Below are 19,868 nucleotides of genomic sequence, written 5' to 3'. Positions count from 1 at the left end.
AGATAAAATCTGAGATTTGGACACCAAGGCAGCCCTTACCCACTGGTTTCCAGAGGACAAGAGCTACCAGACCTTTCTACAGCATCACTACTACAACAAGACCACTTCATTGGGACTGCTACCACCACCCTAACTAGCGGGGTGTCAGGTTGTATTCTGATTCTGTCAGTTGTTTTCATTTCTACTATTGCATGGATTTTATTTCTCTTATGTTTTTCTTATGAAATTCTATTTCTGACTTGGAGTCTCTCACTGGTTTTGCTTTCAAGCGAGCACAATTTTGGAGGGGATTTTGGCTTAAGCTTGATATTTGGGGAGGTTTTGATCCGTGTCTTAAATTTGGGGGATTTTGGGTGGGAATCTTGGTGTTTGGGAGGTTATTACAGACACAAGATGCTCAATGACTGCCAGAGATGAACTTGGGCGAGGAGGAACACCCAGTTTATGAAGCTCTCTTCTTGTTATTTCCCCCTAAACCAGGAATTTTCATTCCTCAGGTGTGTGGGGATGGAGGAGGCAGAAAAGCCCCGGAGATCTCTCACGAGGAGGGGCTGCAAACCCAGCCCAGGGAGCTGTGAGGAGGAAAGACCCTCCCTGAGCTGGGAAGGCGGCCGGAGATCCAGGCAGAGCTCAGAGCTGGTGGAGAAGCCTTCTGGAGGGGAGAAGCCCCACAAGTGCTTGGAATGTGGGAAGGGTTACAGCTACAGGTGCAGGCTGATTGAACACCAGAGGATCCACACTGGGGAACGGCCCTACAAATGTGGGGAATGTGGGAAGGGTTTCAGTCGGAGCTCCAAGCTGATCCAGCACCAGAGGATCCACACTGGGGAGAAGCCCTATGACTGTGGGATATGCGGGAAGGGCTTCAGTGAGATCTCTGACCTGCTCCGACACCAGGTGGTCCACAGTGGGGAACGGCCCTACTCCTGCTTGGAATGTGGGAAGAGCTTTGGATGGAGCTCTGACCTGAAAAAACACCAGCGCATCCACACTGGGGAGAGGCCCTATGAGTGTCCCAAGTGTGGGAAGAGGTTTCAGACCAGCTCCAATCTTCTCCTACATGAGCGGATTCACACAGAGGAGAGGCCCTTCCGCTGCCCCGACTGCGGGAAGGGATTCAAGCAAAATGGCAACCTCACTGTCCACCGGCAAATCCACACTGGGGAGAGGCCCTACGAGTGTCCTGAGTGTGGGAAGAGCTTCTCACAGAGCTCTCACTTGACCCGACACCAACGGAGGCTCCACTAAGGGAAGCCCTGTGAGTGCCCAAGTGTGGGAAGAGCTTTGTGCTCTGCTCCAGCTCCATCCCCCATGGGAGGATCGGTGTTGGATGATCCCCAATGACCCCCGTTGGGCAGAGCCCTGGTGATCTGTGTTCCTGGTGATCCCCATTGGGTGGGGTAAAGTGGTTGGAGAGATATCTCTCTGTTTTCCTTCTGTTACTATGATTTGGTTGGTAATAAATTCCCTCACTGTGCCCAGGCTGTGTCTGTGACGCCTTTTTTGCTGTTTGGTCTGTTTGCTCGTCCCGTCTTAATCTGATCCTGGAGCTCCTGGTTAAACTTTCTCTTCTCTTGCAGCTGGAGGGGCAGGGACAGAGTGGCTCTGGTGGGTGCCTGGCATCAGGCCAGTGTCACCTTGTCTTGGTTTGAAAGACAGGTATTTTTCTAAGGAAAGGCGAGAACCCCTTTCCTGAGATGCACCCCCTCCCTTCTAATTATTTTAGTTTCAAATCAGAGCCTGTCAGGCAGAAGATATGGGGATAGAAATAACAGTTCTTTACTGACATCTAACAAGGCAAAATAGCTGAAACAACAACAGCTATAAAAATTGACAACAGAACAGAACAGTATAGCTCAGTTTCAGCCCCTTTGGCCAAAGCCCTCTCTCCCTGTGCTCAGTTACCGGTGCTGGGGGCAGGGCAGGTCCCGCGCAGTTGAAGAGGGGCTGGGTGATGGCGGCAGCAGCCCAGGGGTGAGAGGGATGGGGGAGTGACTCCCCCTCACGGTGTCGGTCGTGGTGCTCAGCAGAGTGTCCGGAGGTAGCAGGGTGAGGTGGGAGAGCAGCAGAGCGATGTCCAACGGCAGGGAGCGTGGATCTCAGTGCTGGGATGGCAGGGGAGATGCCAGAGCGGAGCACGGGGCATCCTCCTCTCACTCCACAGGCGAAGCAGGAGAGCAAGAGTCCCCCCCCAGACCCCTCTCCCACTTTTTCCTTTTCCGGTCTCCCCCCATCCCCCCACCCCCGCAAGAGAAAACTATTGCTACTAAGGTGTAGCCACAAATACTTAGCATAACAATGGGAAAAATTCCACAGAAAGAAAAGGGAACAATTCAACCCCCAACAGGAGGAAAGAGTGGTCTGAAGATCTTATTCTGAATTTGCTTTTCTTTCTTTGTGTAGTTAATAAAGTTTTTTATACCCTTTTAAGTTTTAGGCCTGACTTGCTCTTTTGCTCCTGGTTCTGTCTCACAACAGAAAATGAGTATATTTAAATTGGCAAGTCAAAACTATAACATTATTTGGTGCGTTGGCCAGAAAATTCAAAAATTCAAATTAAACCAAGACATTAGATTATCCTATCTGGATGAAGATAACCAGAACTCCAGGAAATGAATTTATTTATTTATTTATTTTATTTATTTATAAGACAGGATGGCTACAAAAAAAGTTGATTTGCAGGTTGGGGGGGGGTGATTTTGAATAATGCATGAAGGTCTGTAAGTATGCACCATGTCGATGCATTTAAGGAAGTGTTTTCTGAGTGTGTGCCCTTGGCTGAATGCCCAGCACCCAGCCACATTAACCCTTTGCTTTATTGTCTTAGTCTCTTATTTGTTTTATTAAACCTTGTAAAATTTACCAGGAAAGTGAACCTCGTTTTTCACATCACTATGGGCAGGGAGCTGCTGCTCCTGAAGCTCCCCTTTCCTCGTTCCTTCCAGGAGGAAAGCTGGGTGTGGGAGCGCTGCATGCGCTCCTTCAGAGGCTGCTGAGGGCAGGGCTGGGGAAGGGGAAGAAGTGGATGAAGAACTGCGTGCAGTGTCCTGGCCCTGCTCATCCTCCCCATGAATGACGAGGCCCCCAGGGCGGGCCAGGCACTGCTGCCAAGGCTGAGCACTGACACGGAGAGGGGTGGCTGACCCCCCCTGGGGCTCCAGGCCTTGGGCAGCATTCCCCAAGCACAGCCCAGGGAAGGGTCCCTGCAGAGCCAAGTTGGCATTGCCAGCACCTGCCCTGCCCACTCCAGCAGGGCTCAGCACCAGGCCAGGACACCGAGGTGTGGACAGGTGTGTCCCCAAAGGTGTTGGAGAGCAGGCATTTGGGCCTCAATCCCTGTACCTGGGGGCCATTCCCGGATGTTTTGGCAGCTCCCTAAAGGCAGAGTCACCCCAGGTCAACTTTCCCAGGCCCTGGAGCCATCTCCCAGTTCCTGCTGTTCCACAGGCCTCCAGGAATGCCGTCCTTGCTATCACAGAGCTCCTCAAGTGGAAGGAGCTGAAGCACGTGGTGAAGACAGGGCAGAGCTGGAGGATGGCTGACTGCTTGGTGAGGATGTGCCCCAGGGACTGTGCTGGGCCGTGGGCTCTGCAGCTGGGCCTGGGGAAGAGACCCCACAGCCTGGAGCTGCATCCTTGTTCCTGGCTCAAGAACAGAGCCCCAGGGACTCTCCTCCAGTCCATCTCCCCTTCCTGCACCCAGTGGGAGGGAGGAGGGCTCTTGGTAATGGGGCTGCTGCCAGGAGGGGCTGCTCCAGCCACCTGGAAGATGTGTGACAATGCCACATCTTTATGGTCCCTCCAGATGGAAAAGGACAGCAGCAGGGCTGAGCAGCAGCTTCATCAGAGCCTGCAGTACCTGAGGGACCCTCAGCAATGTGTGCAAGACTGGACCATCAGGTTCATGAGCCCCAGACCGGGGTCCCTCTTTGGGCAGCCCCTGTCCCCCCCAGCCCCTGCCCAGTGCCACATCCAGGCTGCTGGTGGTCCCTGGTTGTTTGGGATCGTGCTGGGGAACAGCAGGGGCTGACAGAGCTCTGTGCCCAGGGACCATCGTGTGACATCCCCAGGACCAGAGCGAGGAGCTGCCTGCTCTGGATTTCAGTGGGGAGTGGGGAGTGAGGGCTGGGAGAGTGGGGGGTCTCTACAAACACGGGAACTCATCTCGGCTCTGTTTTGGTCACAGAACTTCAGGCCTTGCAGAAAGATGGGTGTGAACTCACGCCTTGTCTGGCAGCTCAGAGCAGCTCGATCCTGAGGAGCCGAAGGAGCAGCGGACACCGGGACAGTCCCTGCGAGCTCTGTGGTGCTGGCACTGCTGAGCTGGGGGCCTGTTGTGCCCAGAGTGGGACATTCAGGCTCGACTGATCAGGGACACCCTCCTGCTGATTCACAAGGTGCAGAAAGGACTCCTTGACTTCCCAGGGTTCTTCTCAGAGAAGGCTCTGGGTGTGGCTGGATCCAACCCCAGCCCCAGACTGGGGCAGCACTTTAAGTCTGAAGGGTCACACAGGCGTCCTTGAGCCTGGAGATCACTTTGTCCTAAGGATTATGGCTGGCAAGCCAACTATAGTTTTGTAAATAAAGTTATTTTTTTTAAGTTTTAAATAATTGCTTTTCAAATTTCTTTTAAGACATCCCAAAGGTACCTGTGGGCAGGTGGGCACACAGGTGTGATGGGGTGGGGGGGATCAGGCCAGGAATTAGACCCTGATTTTGTGATTTACAGCAGGACTTCTCCTCTGATCCTAATTCCCAGTGTTATAGTGCTGCCAGGTGTGCTGCTGGTGGGTCTGGGACCCTCACACTGAGATCTGATACCCCTAAACTGGGGTTTGGGTCCCTCAGATTGGGGGTTCAGGTACTGGACTCCTAAACTGGGGTCAGGGACCCTCAAACTGTAATCTGAGTTCTTTAAACTGGGTCTGGGAGTCTTAAACTGAGATCTGGTTCCCCCAAACTGGGATCTGCAGCCCTCCAGCGTGATCTGGGATCCTCACACTGAGGTCTCAGCTCTCCACCCTGGGACCTGGGCCTCTCAAACTGGGGTCTGGAATCCTCAAACTGGCTCTGGACTCTCCCCCCGCCTGGAGTTGGGACCCCTGAAAAAACTGGGGGGACAAGTGGGGGAGGTGAGGTAGGGGTTTATTTGGGGGTACAAAGATTAAAGGGAGATGGGGAGACCTCAAGGTGGAATTTTGGGTCCACCTTAGAGGGCGGAGGTGAGTGGGAGTAGCCCAGGATGGAGATTTGGGATCCTCAGGGTGGGCTTTGTGGGGTCTCAGGGGGGATTTGGGGGTCCCAGGGTGGGTTCTGGAGGGCCTCAGGGTGGAACTTTGGGGTCCCAGAGTTGATTTAGGCAGTTCCAAGATACATTTTGGGGTGCAAGATGGATTTTGTGGGTCCCAGTGCCAGATTTCACAGATCCCTTAGTGGAAGGCCTTTGGGGTTTGAGGATTCCCAGGGTGGATTTTGGAGTTTCACAGTGAGTTTCACCCTCCCCAGGATGGATTTGGGCATCTCAGGTTGGGTTTTGGGGTTCCAGAGTAGGTTTTTAGGGTCCTAAGATGGATTTTTGGGGTCCTAGGCTGGGTTTTCAGGGTCAGGGGGATGGATTTTAGGGTTCCAGCACCCGCAGCGCAAAGTCCAGGGCGGGGGCACTGTGGGTCAGACACCCCATGGACACCACGTCGATGTGGGGCCCCAAAAACTGGGGGAGGGTCTCCAAAACGATGCCCCCGCTGGCCTCCACCGTCACTCCGGGATGTGCAGCCTTGACCTGCGCCGCAGCCGAGTGCAGCTCCTGGGGGGACACCCTGTTAGCAGGGAGCACCCCCTCCCCAAAATTTGGGGGTACACTGGACATATGGATGTATACTGGATGCTACACAATGCAGAATCCCCCCCCCCCCAAATTGGCCCAAATCTGCCCAATGTGGGACCTCCCCCACAAGAAACCCCCAATTCAGGGATTATTCCACCCACTGAGCTCCAAAATTGGGGTGTCCACCCCCAACCCCTCCAAATCAAGGGTTATCCTGATTAAACCAAATAAAAACTCAATAAAAAGAGATTTCCACCCAACATCTGCCCAACTGGGGGTACCACCCACCACTGACCTCCAGAACAACCCCAAATTTGGGCTCTCCAATCCAAATGGCTGTCCCCCCACCCAGAACCCCCCAGAATTGTGACCTCCTATTCAACGCCTCCAATCCAGGCATTTGCCCACCCACTGACCCCCAAATTACAATCCCCCCACCTAAACTCCCCAAGTCAAGGGTCCCTTCACCCAAAACCACCCAAATTTGGATTACCCAACCCTCTGACTCTCCCCAAATTGGGATTCCCTCTCATATCTTTGGGGTGGCCCACATTTACAGCAGATTCCCATTTTACTGGTGTAGCCTTACCCTGGAATGTCCCCCATTTTTGCCACTCCCCTCGATTTTGGGGGCTCAGCTGGGGATAACAGAGCCAGGATCTATGTGGTTAATCCCCACTTTTTTGGGTTCAACCCATTTCACTGGTCTGCCTCTCTTTTTAAAAGGTCTTGACCCCCATTTTTTGGGGTCCAGGCTCACACCTGGAGGGTCCTCCCATTCTTGGGGGCCCTTGCCAGATTTTGGAAGCTCACCTGGTGGGAGCAGAGGTCAAACCTATGGCATTACCCACCTTTTTCTGAGATCTGTGCCCATTTGTGGGGTTTATCCCCATTTTTGGAATCCAAACCCCCATTTTTGGGGTCCAGCCCACACTTGGGGTCCCACCACTATTGGCCCCCTCCGATTTGGGGGCTCACCTGGGGGCTCAGGTTGTCCAGCAGGATGATGTCAGCCCCAGCCCCAGCAGCCGCCAGCGCCTCGTCCGCACTCGAGCACTCGACCCCCAACCGGCGGGTGAAGCCCCCGGCCCGGCGCACCCCCAAAATCATCTGGGGAAGAGGGGGGTCAGGGAGAACCCCAGAGTGACGCCCCAGTGTGGGGCAGGGTAAAATGGGGGCTCCCCACAGTCATTCGCTTAAAATTGCCCCCCCCCCACTGCCCTCCCCCCCACATTGATCCCCAAATTTGGGTCCTCTCCCCCAGAGTCCCCAAATTCAAGGTTGTCTGCTGCCACCAAAGTTGGGCTTCTCCCAACTACAAACACCAAAATTTAGAGTTACTCAAAGCATGATCTTCCCCCAGGTTTTGACCCCCCAGTTTCCCACCCAAATTGGGACCCCCCCCGCACCCATCCCCCCCAATTCAGGGGTCCTCCCACATTAGTCCACACCCACAATACCCCAGTCCAAGAGTCTGTCCCAAAATTGGTACCCCCTTTAAATATTGGTGCTTCCCCACCACCCTCGAAATTCGGGGTACCCCAAGCTATCACTCCCCCCAAAGTCGAGCCCCCTCCACCAAATCCCCCCATTATCTCCAGACCTCATATTCCCCACACCCCCAGAATTGGGGTTGTCACGCCTACAGCCCAGAACCCACCAATTCAAGGGTCCCCCTCCAATTTTCCCCCCCAAACTGGGGTGCTGCTCCTCCAGTCTCCGGGTTTCCCCAAAATCCAGGGATCCTGCCGCCATTACCGCCCAAATTCGGGAGTCCCCCCACACCCAGAACCCCCCAGTTCAAGCCCCCCCAATTGTCCCCACAAAGTTTGGCGTCCCCACCTGCTCGAGCCCCCCCGCTGCCGCCGCCAGCGCTCGGTGATTGTCCTTGAGGAGGAGGAGTCCCCCCAAACCTGCCCGGTGGGGGTCAGCGCCCCCCACCCCCAGCGCGTATTTCTCCGCCAAGCGGAACCCGGGCGTGGTTTTTCGGGTGCCCCCCACGACCCCCGCCCAGCCCTGGGCCCGGGCCACCCCCACAGCCCTCGCGGCCATCGAGGCCACCCCGCTGCAGCGCCCCAAAATATTGAGGGCGACCCTCTCCGCTGCCAGCACCCCCGCGGCCGGACCCTCCACCTCGGCCACCAACACCCGCCCGGGGGGCAGCGCCGCCCCCTCGGGCACCCTCCAGGTGACCCGGCACCCCGACACCCCGAAAACGGCCTCGGCGAAGGGGGCCCCGGCCAGGACACCCCCCGAGTGCCCCCCGGCCTTGCTGAGCAGCTGCGCTCGGGTCGCGCTGTCCCCCACGGTCGCCACCGCCGCGTCCAGCCAGGAGCGCGCCAGGGAGCGCAGGCGGTGCGGGGGGGGCGGGGGGGCCCAAGCCCCGGGCGGGGGGCGGCGAGCGGGCCGGGGGCGAGCGGGACATGGTCCGGGGGAGCCTGGGCAGAGAGACAGAGGCGCTGCTTGGGGGCTGCGGGAGTGGGATTTGGGGTCGTGGGGAGGGATTTGGGATCTTGGGGAGGGGCTGTTGGCGTCCTAGGAGGGTCCCTGAGAGGGTCTTGGGATCCAGGAAGGATTTTCAGGGAGATATTTGGGTCTGGGGGGGGTTGGAGGGTGGAAGGGTTTTGAGGTGTTGAGGGGGAAATTTGGGCTGGTCTTTGGGAACCCCAGAGTGACACCCAATCCCTCAGAAGAGTATGGGGCAGGGTAAAATGGGGGCTCCCTCTGTCTTTGAATTAAAATTGGGGTCCCTGCCACTGATTGATCCCCACAAATCGGGGCCTTCTCCCCAGTGCCCCACAATTCAAGGGTGTCTTCTGGCCCCAAAGTTGGGGTTCACCCAACGACAAACACCAAAATTTAGAGTTACCCAACACACGATCCCCCCAGTTCAGGGTATTGAAGTATTGAGGGGGAAATTTGGATTAGTCTTTGTAGGATTTGGGGAATTTTGAGGGGTTGCTGCGGCGTTTGAGGGTCCCAGGAGGGTCCTTGAAGAGATATTGGGGTCCTGGGAGGGGCTTGTCGGTAGGTTCTTGCGTCCTGGGAAGGGATTTTGGGCGGCTCCTGGGGGGAGGTTGAGGGTCCTAGGAGGGTCTTGGAGGGGATATTTGGGTCCTAAGGGGATTTTGAAAAATATTTTTGGGTGCAGGGGGTATGTTGGGAGTTATTGGGGTCCTGGGATGGATCTGGGAGTCCAGGAAGGAGATCAAATGTGGGTCCCGCCCCTCCATGGGCACCCAAAATGTGGGTCCCCCTCCCCCCTCCTGCCCCTTCCCCCCAGCTCAGGGGGGTCCAAAGTCCGGTCCGGAGTGGCCACATCACCCACCCCTCCCCCTCCCTTCCCGAGACTCCCAGGTGGGGGAGGGGCGCCCCACTGACCTGTCCAGGGTTGGAGGCGACTGAAGCCCGAATTGGGGCTCGGGGGTTCTTACCTGGGGGGGCGTGGCCCGCCTCGCCCCAATGCCCCACCCTGGGCTGTGATTGGCTGCCCTGGGGGTCCCCACCCCCCAAAAAACCCGCAGGCGGTTTGGGATGGGGAGGGGAAATTCCCTTTATTGACAGTAAATGAGCGTGGCGAGGGCATTGGGGACACTTGGGTGGCGCCACACGGACGGGGGGGACACTTGGGGTGACACCAGATGACATCAGGTGATTGCCCCAACCTGCCCCCCCCTAATTCAGACCCTGCCACATCCCATCAGTGTCACGTGGGGCGGGTTACAGAGGCATCGGGGGTGATGGACACATGGGGGTGACAGGAGGTGACAGTGACAGGGGTGTTCCCGCAGTAGCTGTGATAGGAACACTGGGATGTGAAAGGGAAAACAAGGTGGGGGCGGGGGAGAGGGGGTGGTGACAGTGCCAGGGGTGTGGTGACAGTGCCAGGGGTGTTCCTCTGGGCGGGGCTGGGGCCGAGGGGTTGGACAAGGTTGGGATGAGGGCAGAAGATGGAGATGGGGGAAGAGGGGAACAGAGGGACATTGCAAGGGGGAGACAGGGAAGAGATCGAGGTGGCCGAGCCATGGTGGAGGGGACAGCAGAGGGGACATGGAGATGACAGTGGGGGCAGGGACAAGAGAGGACCCAGACATGGAGTTGGAGACATGGAGAGGACATGGACATGGTGGTGGGGTCATGGGGATGGGGATGGTAGCCAGGAGGAGATGGTCAAGGAGACCTGGAGATCGTGGAGGTGACCTGGACATGGTGGTGGCACATTTGGAGGGGACAGGGAGGAGCTGGAGGAGACAGGAAGATGGAACTGGGGACAGAGATGAGCAGTGAAATGTGGAGAGGTGGTGGGGACATGGGGAGGACATGAGGGGGGATATGGAGATGTTCAAGGTGAACGGGATGTGGTGGTGGGACATGAGGAGGGGACAGGGAGATGGTAGTGGGGGCATGGAGATGGTCAAGAGCACCTGGAGATGGTCGAAGGGACACAGGAAGTGAGAGGGTGGGGACAGGGAAGAGCTGGAGGTGACCTTGGACCGTGAAGGTGACCATGGAGGTGACCCATGAGCAGAGGGCAGGGTTCAGGTGGGACATGGGCCCATGGGAAGGGGGATTGGGAATGCTGGGACAGGGGGCTGTGGGGACATGGTGTGAGCAGTGTCAGGGTGATGGTGTCAAGGGTGTGGGTGATGAAGATGAAGATGATGATGTTGCAGAGGATAAGGCTGATGATGTGGGTGGTTGTGGTGATGAAGATGATGGTGATGATGAAGGCCACCCCTGCTCCTTATTGAGGGCATTTCACATCTCGATGGGGACCAGCACTGGCAGCTCCATCGGCTCTGGAGCCTCAAAGATGTCACAGTCCAGACCCTCAAAGACCTCGCTGTGCTCTGGGACCTGCATGAAGTGGGGCTGGAGGGGGTCACCAGGGGGTCACTGGGCTGGAACACTTAGGGGACACCTTGGGGACACCCAGGCAGGACTCCTGGGGGCTGGGGAGGCTCCACTGGTGTTGGGACTAAGGAGCAGCAGTTGCCCATCCCAAACACTGTCCCCACAGGGGGATTTTGCCAAGAGACAAGCACAGAATGGAGCTCCCTAAGGTAAGATCCAGGTGGGACAATTGTCCTCAGGCCATCTTGGACCTTGGGGGAGGTAAACAAAGCTGGGGGATCAGAATGGACCCTGGTGGTGGACAAGGAAATCCAACCCAGCACTGGTGCTGGAATCAGCTGTGACTGGGTCAAAGGGAATTCCAGAGGGGCAGATGGTGACCACTGATCCATGGCCACCACCAAGCCCAGAAACCTCCAGCTGAACAGAAGAGTCAGCCTGAGCCTGGAATCATCAGCACCCAAGGCCAGGGAATCGTTAAACCAATGGCATTAGAGAGGGGTGTAGCCCATGAGCACTGATTCCTGAGTTTGCTAAAATGGATAAACAGGGAGAAGTTCAGAATGACCTCAGGACCCCCCACCACCCAAAAGCTCCAGGGGAAGAAGGACCAACAGGACACTGCTGGATCCATGGGTGGTGCTGACCTTCTGATTGATCTCTCTCCCTCCCTTCTCCCTCTCTTCCCGCCCTTCCTCCTTTCTCTCCCTGGCATTTCATTGTTCAGTAAATTCCAGACTATTGACTTTGGTCCCATTTGCCTCTGAATTTGGGCAGAGGCACCTCAAGGACGGGATCTGAACAGCCAAAGATCCTTCAAGTGACCTTAACCCCCTCATTGCCAAGAGCCATGAAGCCACGAGTGCTGATCCTTGGCCAGGGAAGCTCTGTCACTCCCAGACGGAGCAGAGGAGCCAGGGCTCCAGGCTCCTGGCCATGATCCTCTCCTGCCCCGAGCCCAGCCTGTGCTCCCTGGGGATGGGGCTCCCAGAGCCCTGGGCAGAACCTGTTTCCCTCTGTGCCCCAAACCCTGGGGGCTCCAGAGGCTGCTCTGGGTGCCCCTCGTCCCTCCCAGCTCCAGGGGGACATTCCAGGGTGTCCCAGCCTGCCCTGCCCAGGGCACACAGTGGTGGGGGGGAAGACAGAGACCCCTGGGAGCCCCTGGAGTCACTCTGGTCATGGTGGGGGAGGGACTGGAGACTCGCAGGGATGAGCAAGGGCCACAGAACACACAGGGACAGGAACACGGACATGGGAACACACATGGAGATAACACACAGAGACACAGGAACACACAGGGATGTGGGAACACACACATGGACAGGGGAACACACACACGGACATGAGAACAGGCACACGTGCATACACAGAGTTGTTTTGCTGAAGGGGTTTATTGATTATTCCAGGGACATTCCCAGGGCTCCCAGGGGATCAGGGGGATTATCCAGAGATGATCATCTCCTCATGCTGTTGGGGGGGACAGGACCTGGGTGTCATCACCAGTTCCAGACCTGAAAGGCAGAGCCCAAGTCGTGACACCTGTGTCCACTGGGACACGGGAGGAAGGTTGCTCCCACCCCTCTCTTTGCAGGGACCTGCAGCAGGAGAAGGGATTTGGAGCCCCGGATACACCTGGGACTGGGCTTGGCTCCTGACATCCATGGGGCTCCCAGAGCCTCTCACCCTGGAATATCCCAAAACCTCCCAGAGCCATTGCTGCTCCACAGGGACACTGGGTGTCCCCAGAGCCCCCCAGTGCAAGGAAAGCCTTGGGGACAGCTCTGTCCACCGAACCCCAGCACATGGATCAGGGACAGCCCCCTCCATGTCCCTCTGACTTTCCCAAGCTCTGCCCACCCCACAGGGCTCAAGAATCTGCCCTGGTCCCCGAGGATCTTTTGTGGGGCTGGAGAACCCCCAAGATTTCTCACCAGGGCATCCAGAGGGGCAGCCGGGCATCACTCCCGCAGAAGCTCCACCTGCTCAGCCACGAGGGGCTGGGGAGAAAGGGGGGGTTAGAGCCACACTGGGGGATACTGGGGCTGGTTGGGAGATACTGGGGCAGGCTGGGGTGTACTGGGGCACAGTGGGGTGTTCCGGGGTGCACTGGGGGGTGATGACGAGGACAGGGGAAGCTCTGGGCCCAGCAGAACTGCGGGTACCCACCTCAGACCTCTTCACTCGTTGGACGCCGTTCTTCTTCTGCAGAGAGATGGGGAGATGTCACTGGTCACTGGGGTGTCCCCAGTCCCAGCAAGGCACGGGGGACCCAACTGGCCCCCAGTTCCCACACTGGTGCCCCAATTCCAGGACTTACCACAATGCATCCACCTGCAGCTCCTCCTATGACTACCTGCAGATGGAGAGCAAAGGTTTAGTCTGGAATGGTCCTTGTGGGAATTCAAGGGTCACAGGTGTCCCCACGCCCCGTGGCTGCCCCCAATCTGAGTGGGAAAATCCCTTCTGCTCCCCGCAGTCCCACTCCAAGCAGTTTCACCCGATCCCTGTTCCTGCAGGGACCACGGTGGGGATGGAGACGAGGAGAGCGAGGGGAACTTGGGGCCTCCAAGGAGGAGGGGATGGAGTGGGATGTGAGGGCCCCAAAGACACAGAACTGGGGGAACTTTGGGGACCCAGGGGATGGGGCTGGGGGAGTTGAAGGGATGGGAATGGGGGAATGCAGGTGGGGAGGCAGGAATTCCAGTGGGGGGACATGGGGGCTGAAGTGGGAGGTGGCTGGGGCAGGGGAAAGCAGGGGCAGAGAACCAAAATTGTTGGGTTTGGGAGGGGCTTTGGGAGTCCAGGAGGGGGATTTGGGGATACTGTCATGGAGAATGAGAAAGGGAAGGGAGTGGAGGGAAAGAGGAGAGGAAGTGGACTGGGCATGGGGATCTTTGGGGTGCCTGGGGTGCACTGAGATGGGTGGGAATACAATGGGGACCCTGGGGAAGGGGCAGCCTTGGGAAGCTCTGGGATGTACAGGCACGCACTGGGGTGCAACTGGGATGGCCTGGAGGGTCATGGCCATGAGAGGGGAGGGCCTGGTTCAGCAGAAGAATTCAGGATACTCACATCGCCAACAGCAATGGCACCACCTCGCTGTGGAGAGAGCATGAGATGTCACTGGGGTGTCCCCAGTCCTAGTAAAGATTGGGGGTGACCAAACTTCCCCCCAGTTCCCACACTGGTGCCCCCAGCTCCAGGACTTACCCCAGCACATAGAGCTCCACCACTGCCATCAAAGGTGGCCTGGGCAAAGAGAGCAAAAGGTTGGTCAGGATTGGCCCTTGAGGGGCTGGGGGGACACAGGAGTCCCCAGCCCCCCACCTCCCACCCATGGCTGTCCTCTGCTCTGAGCAGGGGATGCCAGGGGATTTGGGAACATCACTGCAAGGTGAAAGGCAATGAACTGAGGGCAAAGATTCCCCCTGGGAATCATCTGGGGGCTTGAGGGGAGCAGGGGGGGAAGGGGAGGGGAGGCATTTCCCAGTTTGTGCCAGCTCAGCCTGGCTTGGGACTGGAACAGTTCATCCCAGTTTGGCCGAGTTCAGCCTAGTCTGTACTTAAATGAGTTTGGACCTCTTGGTCCCACTTCAGCCTAGTTTGGTATTGGCCTTTGTTCTTGTGTGGGCAACAGAGGAGATGCTGGGGAGATGCCCGAGGGGATCAAGAGGATGGGATGGGATGGGATGGGATGGGATGGGATGGGATGGGATGGGATGGGATGGGATGGGATGGGATGGGGAGGCCCAAAAGGACGGGATTTGGGGATAGCAGCACAGGAAAGCTCTGGGGCCCTCGCAGGGAGGAGCCGGGTCCGAGCATCCGTGGTTCAGCCGGGCTCTGGCAGCGGGAGTTGAATTGCGGCAAGGGGAAGGACAGAGGCAATGGTGGCGAGGAGAAAGCGGCACGGCCCGGGGCCGGGGAGCCCGGCGGAGCCCCTGCATTGGGAAGAGCCCTCAGACCTGAGCCCAGCCCGTGCCTTTGGAGCCTCACCTCGCTCTGTGCCGGCAGGCACAGCAGGATGGAGAAGAGCAGGGCCACGCTGAGCACAGCCACCTTCATCTTCCTCTCGCCCTGGGCAGCGCTGGCTGAGGCTGCAGCAGGGCAGGAGCACCTTTATCCCTGCCGGGACTCCTCCCTGCGCCCTCCCTGACAGCCCCCAGGCCAAAGCCCGGCTTGGCACAGCCCCCAGCCCTGGCCACAAGCCCAGCCCTGGCACAGATTCCATCCCGGCTGTGGCACGGATCCAGCCCCGCTCCCCGCATCCCTGCAGCTTCCTGCACGGGGCAGCTGCCCCTGGAGGGGACCGGGCACCCGGGGGGCCGAGGGGGGCAGGCAGGGATCCAAAGGCAGCTGGGGACCCTGTGGGGACACCCCCACTCCAACACAATCCATCCTCCAGCAGCCCCCAGCCCCACACCCCCCATCTCCCGGTACCCCTCCCCTCCCAGAGCGTTCCTTGCAGGACACCCCGGAGCTGAGCCCAGCCCCAAACCTGGAGTGTCAGAGCAGGATTGTCCCTGTTCCCACTGCAGCCCCTGGGCTCATTGGGGCTGCACTGACCCCTCTTCCTGGGGCAGCAGCACCCCGGGATCAGGGAGAAGGGGCAGGGGGAGCACAGCGGGGTCAGGGGCCATGGCAGCAGCTGGGGGACCGGGATCTCCAGTCCCTGCAGGTGCCCTGGGGAGCACCGGGCAATGGTGGCACTGGGACACCGGGGCTGGCCTTGTGGCAGTGCTGGGGTGGTGGCAGTGCCCGGCTCCAGCCCATTCCTGTCCCTGCAGCCCCAGACTGCTCCAGGCCCCCAGGGGAAGATCCCCGGGCAGAGCCCCTGGCACAGCCACGGCCACCGTGTCCTGCTGGATCAGCCCAAGCCCGCTGTGCTGAGCTGGCCCAGCCATCGGCTCCCAGGGGCTCTGTGCCCAGCAGGGCTGTGGCTCCAGACCGGGCTGGCACTGGGACACAGCTCCCGCAGCTCCCCTGGCCCCAGGGATGGCCCTGCCCTGTCCTGCCCTGCTCCCAGCGCTGGCCCTGAGCTGGGGCTGACCTTCCCAGCCCAGGGTCCTGCGCTGCTGTCCCAGCTCAGAGGCCCCTGTCAGGGTCACGCCCGAGGACACAGATCAGTGACAGTCCCTGCCAGGGCTGCCACGAGCTGCCAGTGCCTCCATTCTCCACTGACATTCCGTGACATTTCCAGGACATGTTCCCTCCTCACGGGACACTGACCTCACAGAAGGGACCTGTTGTGGCACAGGTCAGAAAATCCTTCAGGCACCTGACTTGACTGTTTGCATTGGATTTTCCTGCAGAGCCAGCAGTGACCTGGAAGATTTTCCTTTTGCCTCTTGGTGCTTTGTGCCTCCTTTGTTGGAGAATTGAGGAGTGTTGATCCTGGAGGGGCACAATGGAAGTGAAGCTGCTCAGGAGATGAATTTCCAGTCCCTGGACACCTAAGGGGCCATTCCAGATGACCCCAGCAGGTTGATGGGTTCCTTTTTCCAGATCAGCACTTCAGGGCTCAGTGCTGACTGTGTCTACCAGCACCAAATTCATGGAAAACACCAAGCTGTGTGGCCCTTGTGGATCTGCTGCTGGGCAGGAAGGCTCTGCAGAAGGATCTGGGCAGGCTGGATCGATGGGCTGAGGCCAAAAGTGTGAGGGTCAGTAAGGCCAAGTGTGGGGTCCCACACTGGGGTCACAGCGACCCCATGGAATGCTCCAGGCTGGGGCAGACAGGCTGGAAAACTGGAAAAGGTCCTGGGAGTGCTGGTGGCAGTGTGTGAACATGAGCACAGGTGTGCCCAGGTGGGCAGAGGCAAAGGGCACCTGCACTGTCCCAGCCATGGGGCAGCAGCAGGACCAGGGCAGTGACAATCCCTGTGCTGGCACTGCTGGGGACCCTTGAGGGCTGGGTCCAGGGCTGGCTCCTCATGGCCACAGAGACATTGAGGGGCTGGAGCGTGTCCAGGGAAGGGAACGGAGCTGTGGAAGGTGCTGGAACACCAGAAGTGTCTGATGGAGCCGGGGGGGCTCAGCCTGGAGAAAAGGAGGCTCAGAGGGAACCTTCTCACTCTGCACAACTCCCTGACAGGAGGGGACTGCCAGGTGAGGGTCGGGCTCTGCTCCCAGGGAACAGGGACAGGGTGGGAGGAAACAGCCTGCAGCTGTGCCAGCTGGACATCAGGAGGAATTCCTTCATGGAAAGGGTGGTCAGGCCTTGAAAGGGGCTGCCAGGGGAGGTGATGGAGTCCCCATCCCAGAGGTGTCCAAGGAAAGCCTGCAAGTGGCACTCAGGGCTCTGGTGGGGATTGGTCACAGGGTGGCTTTGGTGGTCTTGGAGGGCCCTTCCAGCCACAGTGATCCTAGGATTCTGGGATTGTCCTGGAGAAATGCTTTTTGGCTTTTTTTCCCATTCCAAGTTCTCTACTCGAGCTTCCAGTCTCCAGGGAGGTTCCCCATCTCACTTCCTCGTATCCAACCCCCTGATCCACAGACAGAACCATGGGGTGACCCACGGGCTGTGGCACCAGCACCACTCCCTTGAGCAGAAATTCTTCATAGCTGAGACAGTAGGAGCAGGAAAAACATCCTTCCTTAAAAGCTGGAATAACTGTTGGGACATTTTCTCCACAGCTGAGACACATCCCAAGGGAGGCAGGGCCATGCCCAGTTCCTGGAGCTGGGTGGCCTGTCCAGCTCATTGTCCCCACGCTCTTGGTGAACAACATCAGTCAGTTCACTTTGCACAAACTCTTTCTGCATGGACAGCACGTACAGGATTCCATCCAGGTGTTGGGATGGCTGCTTGTTCTCCAGGTTCCTGTAAATTGCCTCCCCCACAGGTGATTCCCTCAGATCCTGGGTACCTCCCTCATCAGGGGCTCACAAGATCTTGCTCAAAGAGATTCCTGTCCTTCCCAGTGAGCAGGAGCTGCTTCTGGAGGCTGAGGACTGCTGCCCCATTCCCAACCCCACTGTCAATGCCCATATCCCCAGCAAGGAATCCCCTCGAATTCCTAACTCTTGGCCCCGGTATCTGGCATTGGAGTAACCAGCTGATGGTTTGCTCTCCCAGAGAGTGGCTGAAATCTTTTTGCATCTCTCCCAAGTCAGCCTCTGTTTCCATGGATCCTTCCTGGCTCCAGGGCAGCCAGTGCAGCCAAGGGCCATGGTCTGGTGTTTGTGTGTCTGGAGATCCAGGGCTGCCCTGTTCCCCCCCCTGGATGTGGAGCAGGGGCAGGATGGGCCCAGCTGTGTCACACAGAGCTGGTGCTGGGGTTCCTTCCCTTGGCTTGAACCTCAGGACACTCCCTCCCTCCTGAACTCGCTCAGGCTGAAGTCTCAGACTGTTGGAGGTGACAACCTTCAGAGGGACCTGCCTGTGTTTGCCCACCTTGTCAGCCACGACTGCACTGCTTTGGGATGGGGCAAATCCCTGGGGGTCTCCCTAAAGAGCTGGTGAACCTTAGGAAAACCTGGGAAGCTCTTCTTGGGAAGCACCACCAGGAGGACTGTAGCTTCACAAGGATGTTCAGGACACTGAGGAATTGTTGGAATCAGGGAGAGCACACCTATGACAGAGGCACAGGTGGGGCAGGTGCTATTCTTGTGTGTCCTCTGCTGAAAACATCTTGGAGGACAAAAGGCAAAAAAAGTGAAATTGGGAATTGTCTCCATCCCCAAAGCAGAGGGATGGCCCAGCACAGAGCTCCAATGCCTGACAAAGATCAAGGCCAGGATTTTACAGCACTACCCAGAAAACCCCCACAGAGCACAGTGACTGCAGCCCAAACCCACCTGTCAGGATTCCAGCAGGGACAGGAGCATGGCACAGCTGGGAAACTGATGGGGAGACCTGGAAAGGCTTTGCTATGGCCAGCAACTGCTCACCAGCCAGTTATCCCAGCCAAACCAGAACAACAGCACTGAGACCCCCTGTTCCTGTCCTGTGTCCCCGCCTCTCCCCCACACCACAGCTACTGAGGGAGTCTGGCAAGTGGAGGGCTCTGGGAAATTTGGAAGGGAGATGTAAATATGGGGACAACAGGCTCCTCTTTTATCCCGTGACCACCACAACACCTCCCTGTGGTCCCAGCCTGGGGAGAATGGCCAGAAAAGCAAAAACTGATTTGAAACCTGACTGTGGAAGAAATCCCAAGGACAGGATGACAGGAAAATCAGAAATTTCCCAGGTTGCTCACAGTCCTGCACAGGGAGAGGAAGGAACCAGTCCAGGACAGATCAACTAAACCTCAGACCCCCTGGTCACTTCTCTAACCCATCTCTCCATCATACACCAAACTGGGAATTTGGGAATTTTCCATGTTCTAGTGAGCTGCTGATCTGGAAACAGGAACACGTAGGTGCACATTTCATGAGCCCACAGCTGGGAACATCTGGAATGGCCCCTTAGGTGTCCAGGGGCTGGAAATGTCCCTGGGCCCCTCCAGGATCAATGCTCCTCCGTTCTCCAACAAAGGAGGCACAAAGCATCAATAGGCAAAAGGAAAATCTTCCAGGTCACTGCTGGCTCTGCAGGAAAATCCAATGCAAACAGTCAAGTCAGGTGCCTGAAGGATTTTCTGACCTGTGCCACAACAGGTCCCTTCTGTGAGGTCAGTGTCCCGTGAGGAGGGAACATGTCCTGGAAATGTCACGGAATGTCAGTGGAGAATGGAGGCACTGGCAGCTCGTGGCAGCCCTGGCAGGGACTGTCACTGATCTGTGTCCTCGGGCGTGACCCTGACAGGGGCCTCTGAGCTGGGACAGCAGCGCAGGACCCTGGGCTGGGAAGGTCAGCCCCAGCTCAGGGCCAGCGCTGGGAGCAGGGCAGGACAGGGCAGGGCCATCCCTGGGGCCAGGGGAGCTGCGGGAGCTGTGTCCCAGTGCCAGCCCGGTCTGGAGCCACAGCCCTGCTGGGCACAGAGCCCCTGGGAGCCGATGGCTGGGCCAGCTCAGCACAGCGGGCTTGGGCTGATCCAGCAGGACACGGTGGCCGTGGCTGTGCCAGGGGCTCTGCCCGGGGATCTTCCCCTGGGGGCCTGGAGCAGTCTGGGGCTGCAGGGACAGGAATGGGCTGGAGCCGGGCACTGCCACCACCCCAGCACTGCCACAAGGCCAGCCCCGGTGTCCCAGTGTCACCATTGCCCAGTGCTCCCCAGGGCACCTGCAGGGACTGGAGATCCCGG

This window comes from Sturnus vulgaris, unplaced genomic scaffold, assembly GCF_052056855.1.
Source record: "Sturnus vulgaris isolate bStuVul1 unplaced genomic scaffold, bStuVul1.hap1 Scaffold_195, whole genome shotgun sequence".
NCBI lineage: Eukaryota > Metazoa > Chordata > Aves > Passeriformes > Sturnidae > Sturnus > Sturnus vulgaris.
This window is presented reverse-complemented; position numbering follows the sequence as displayed.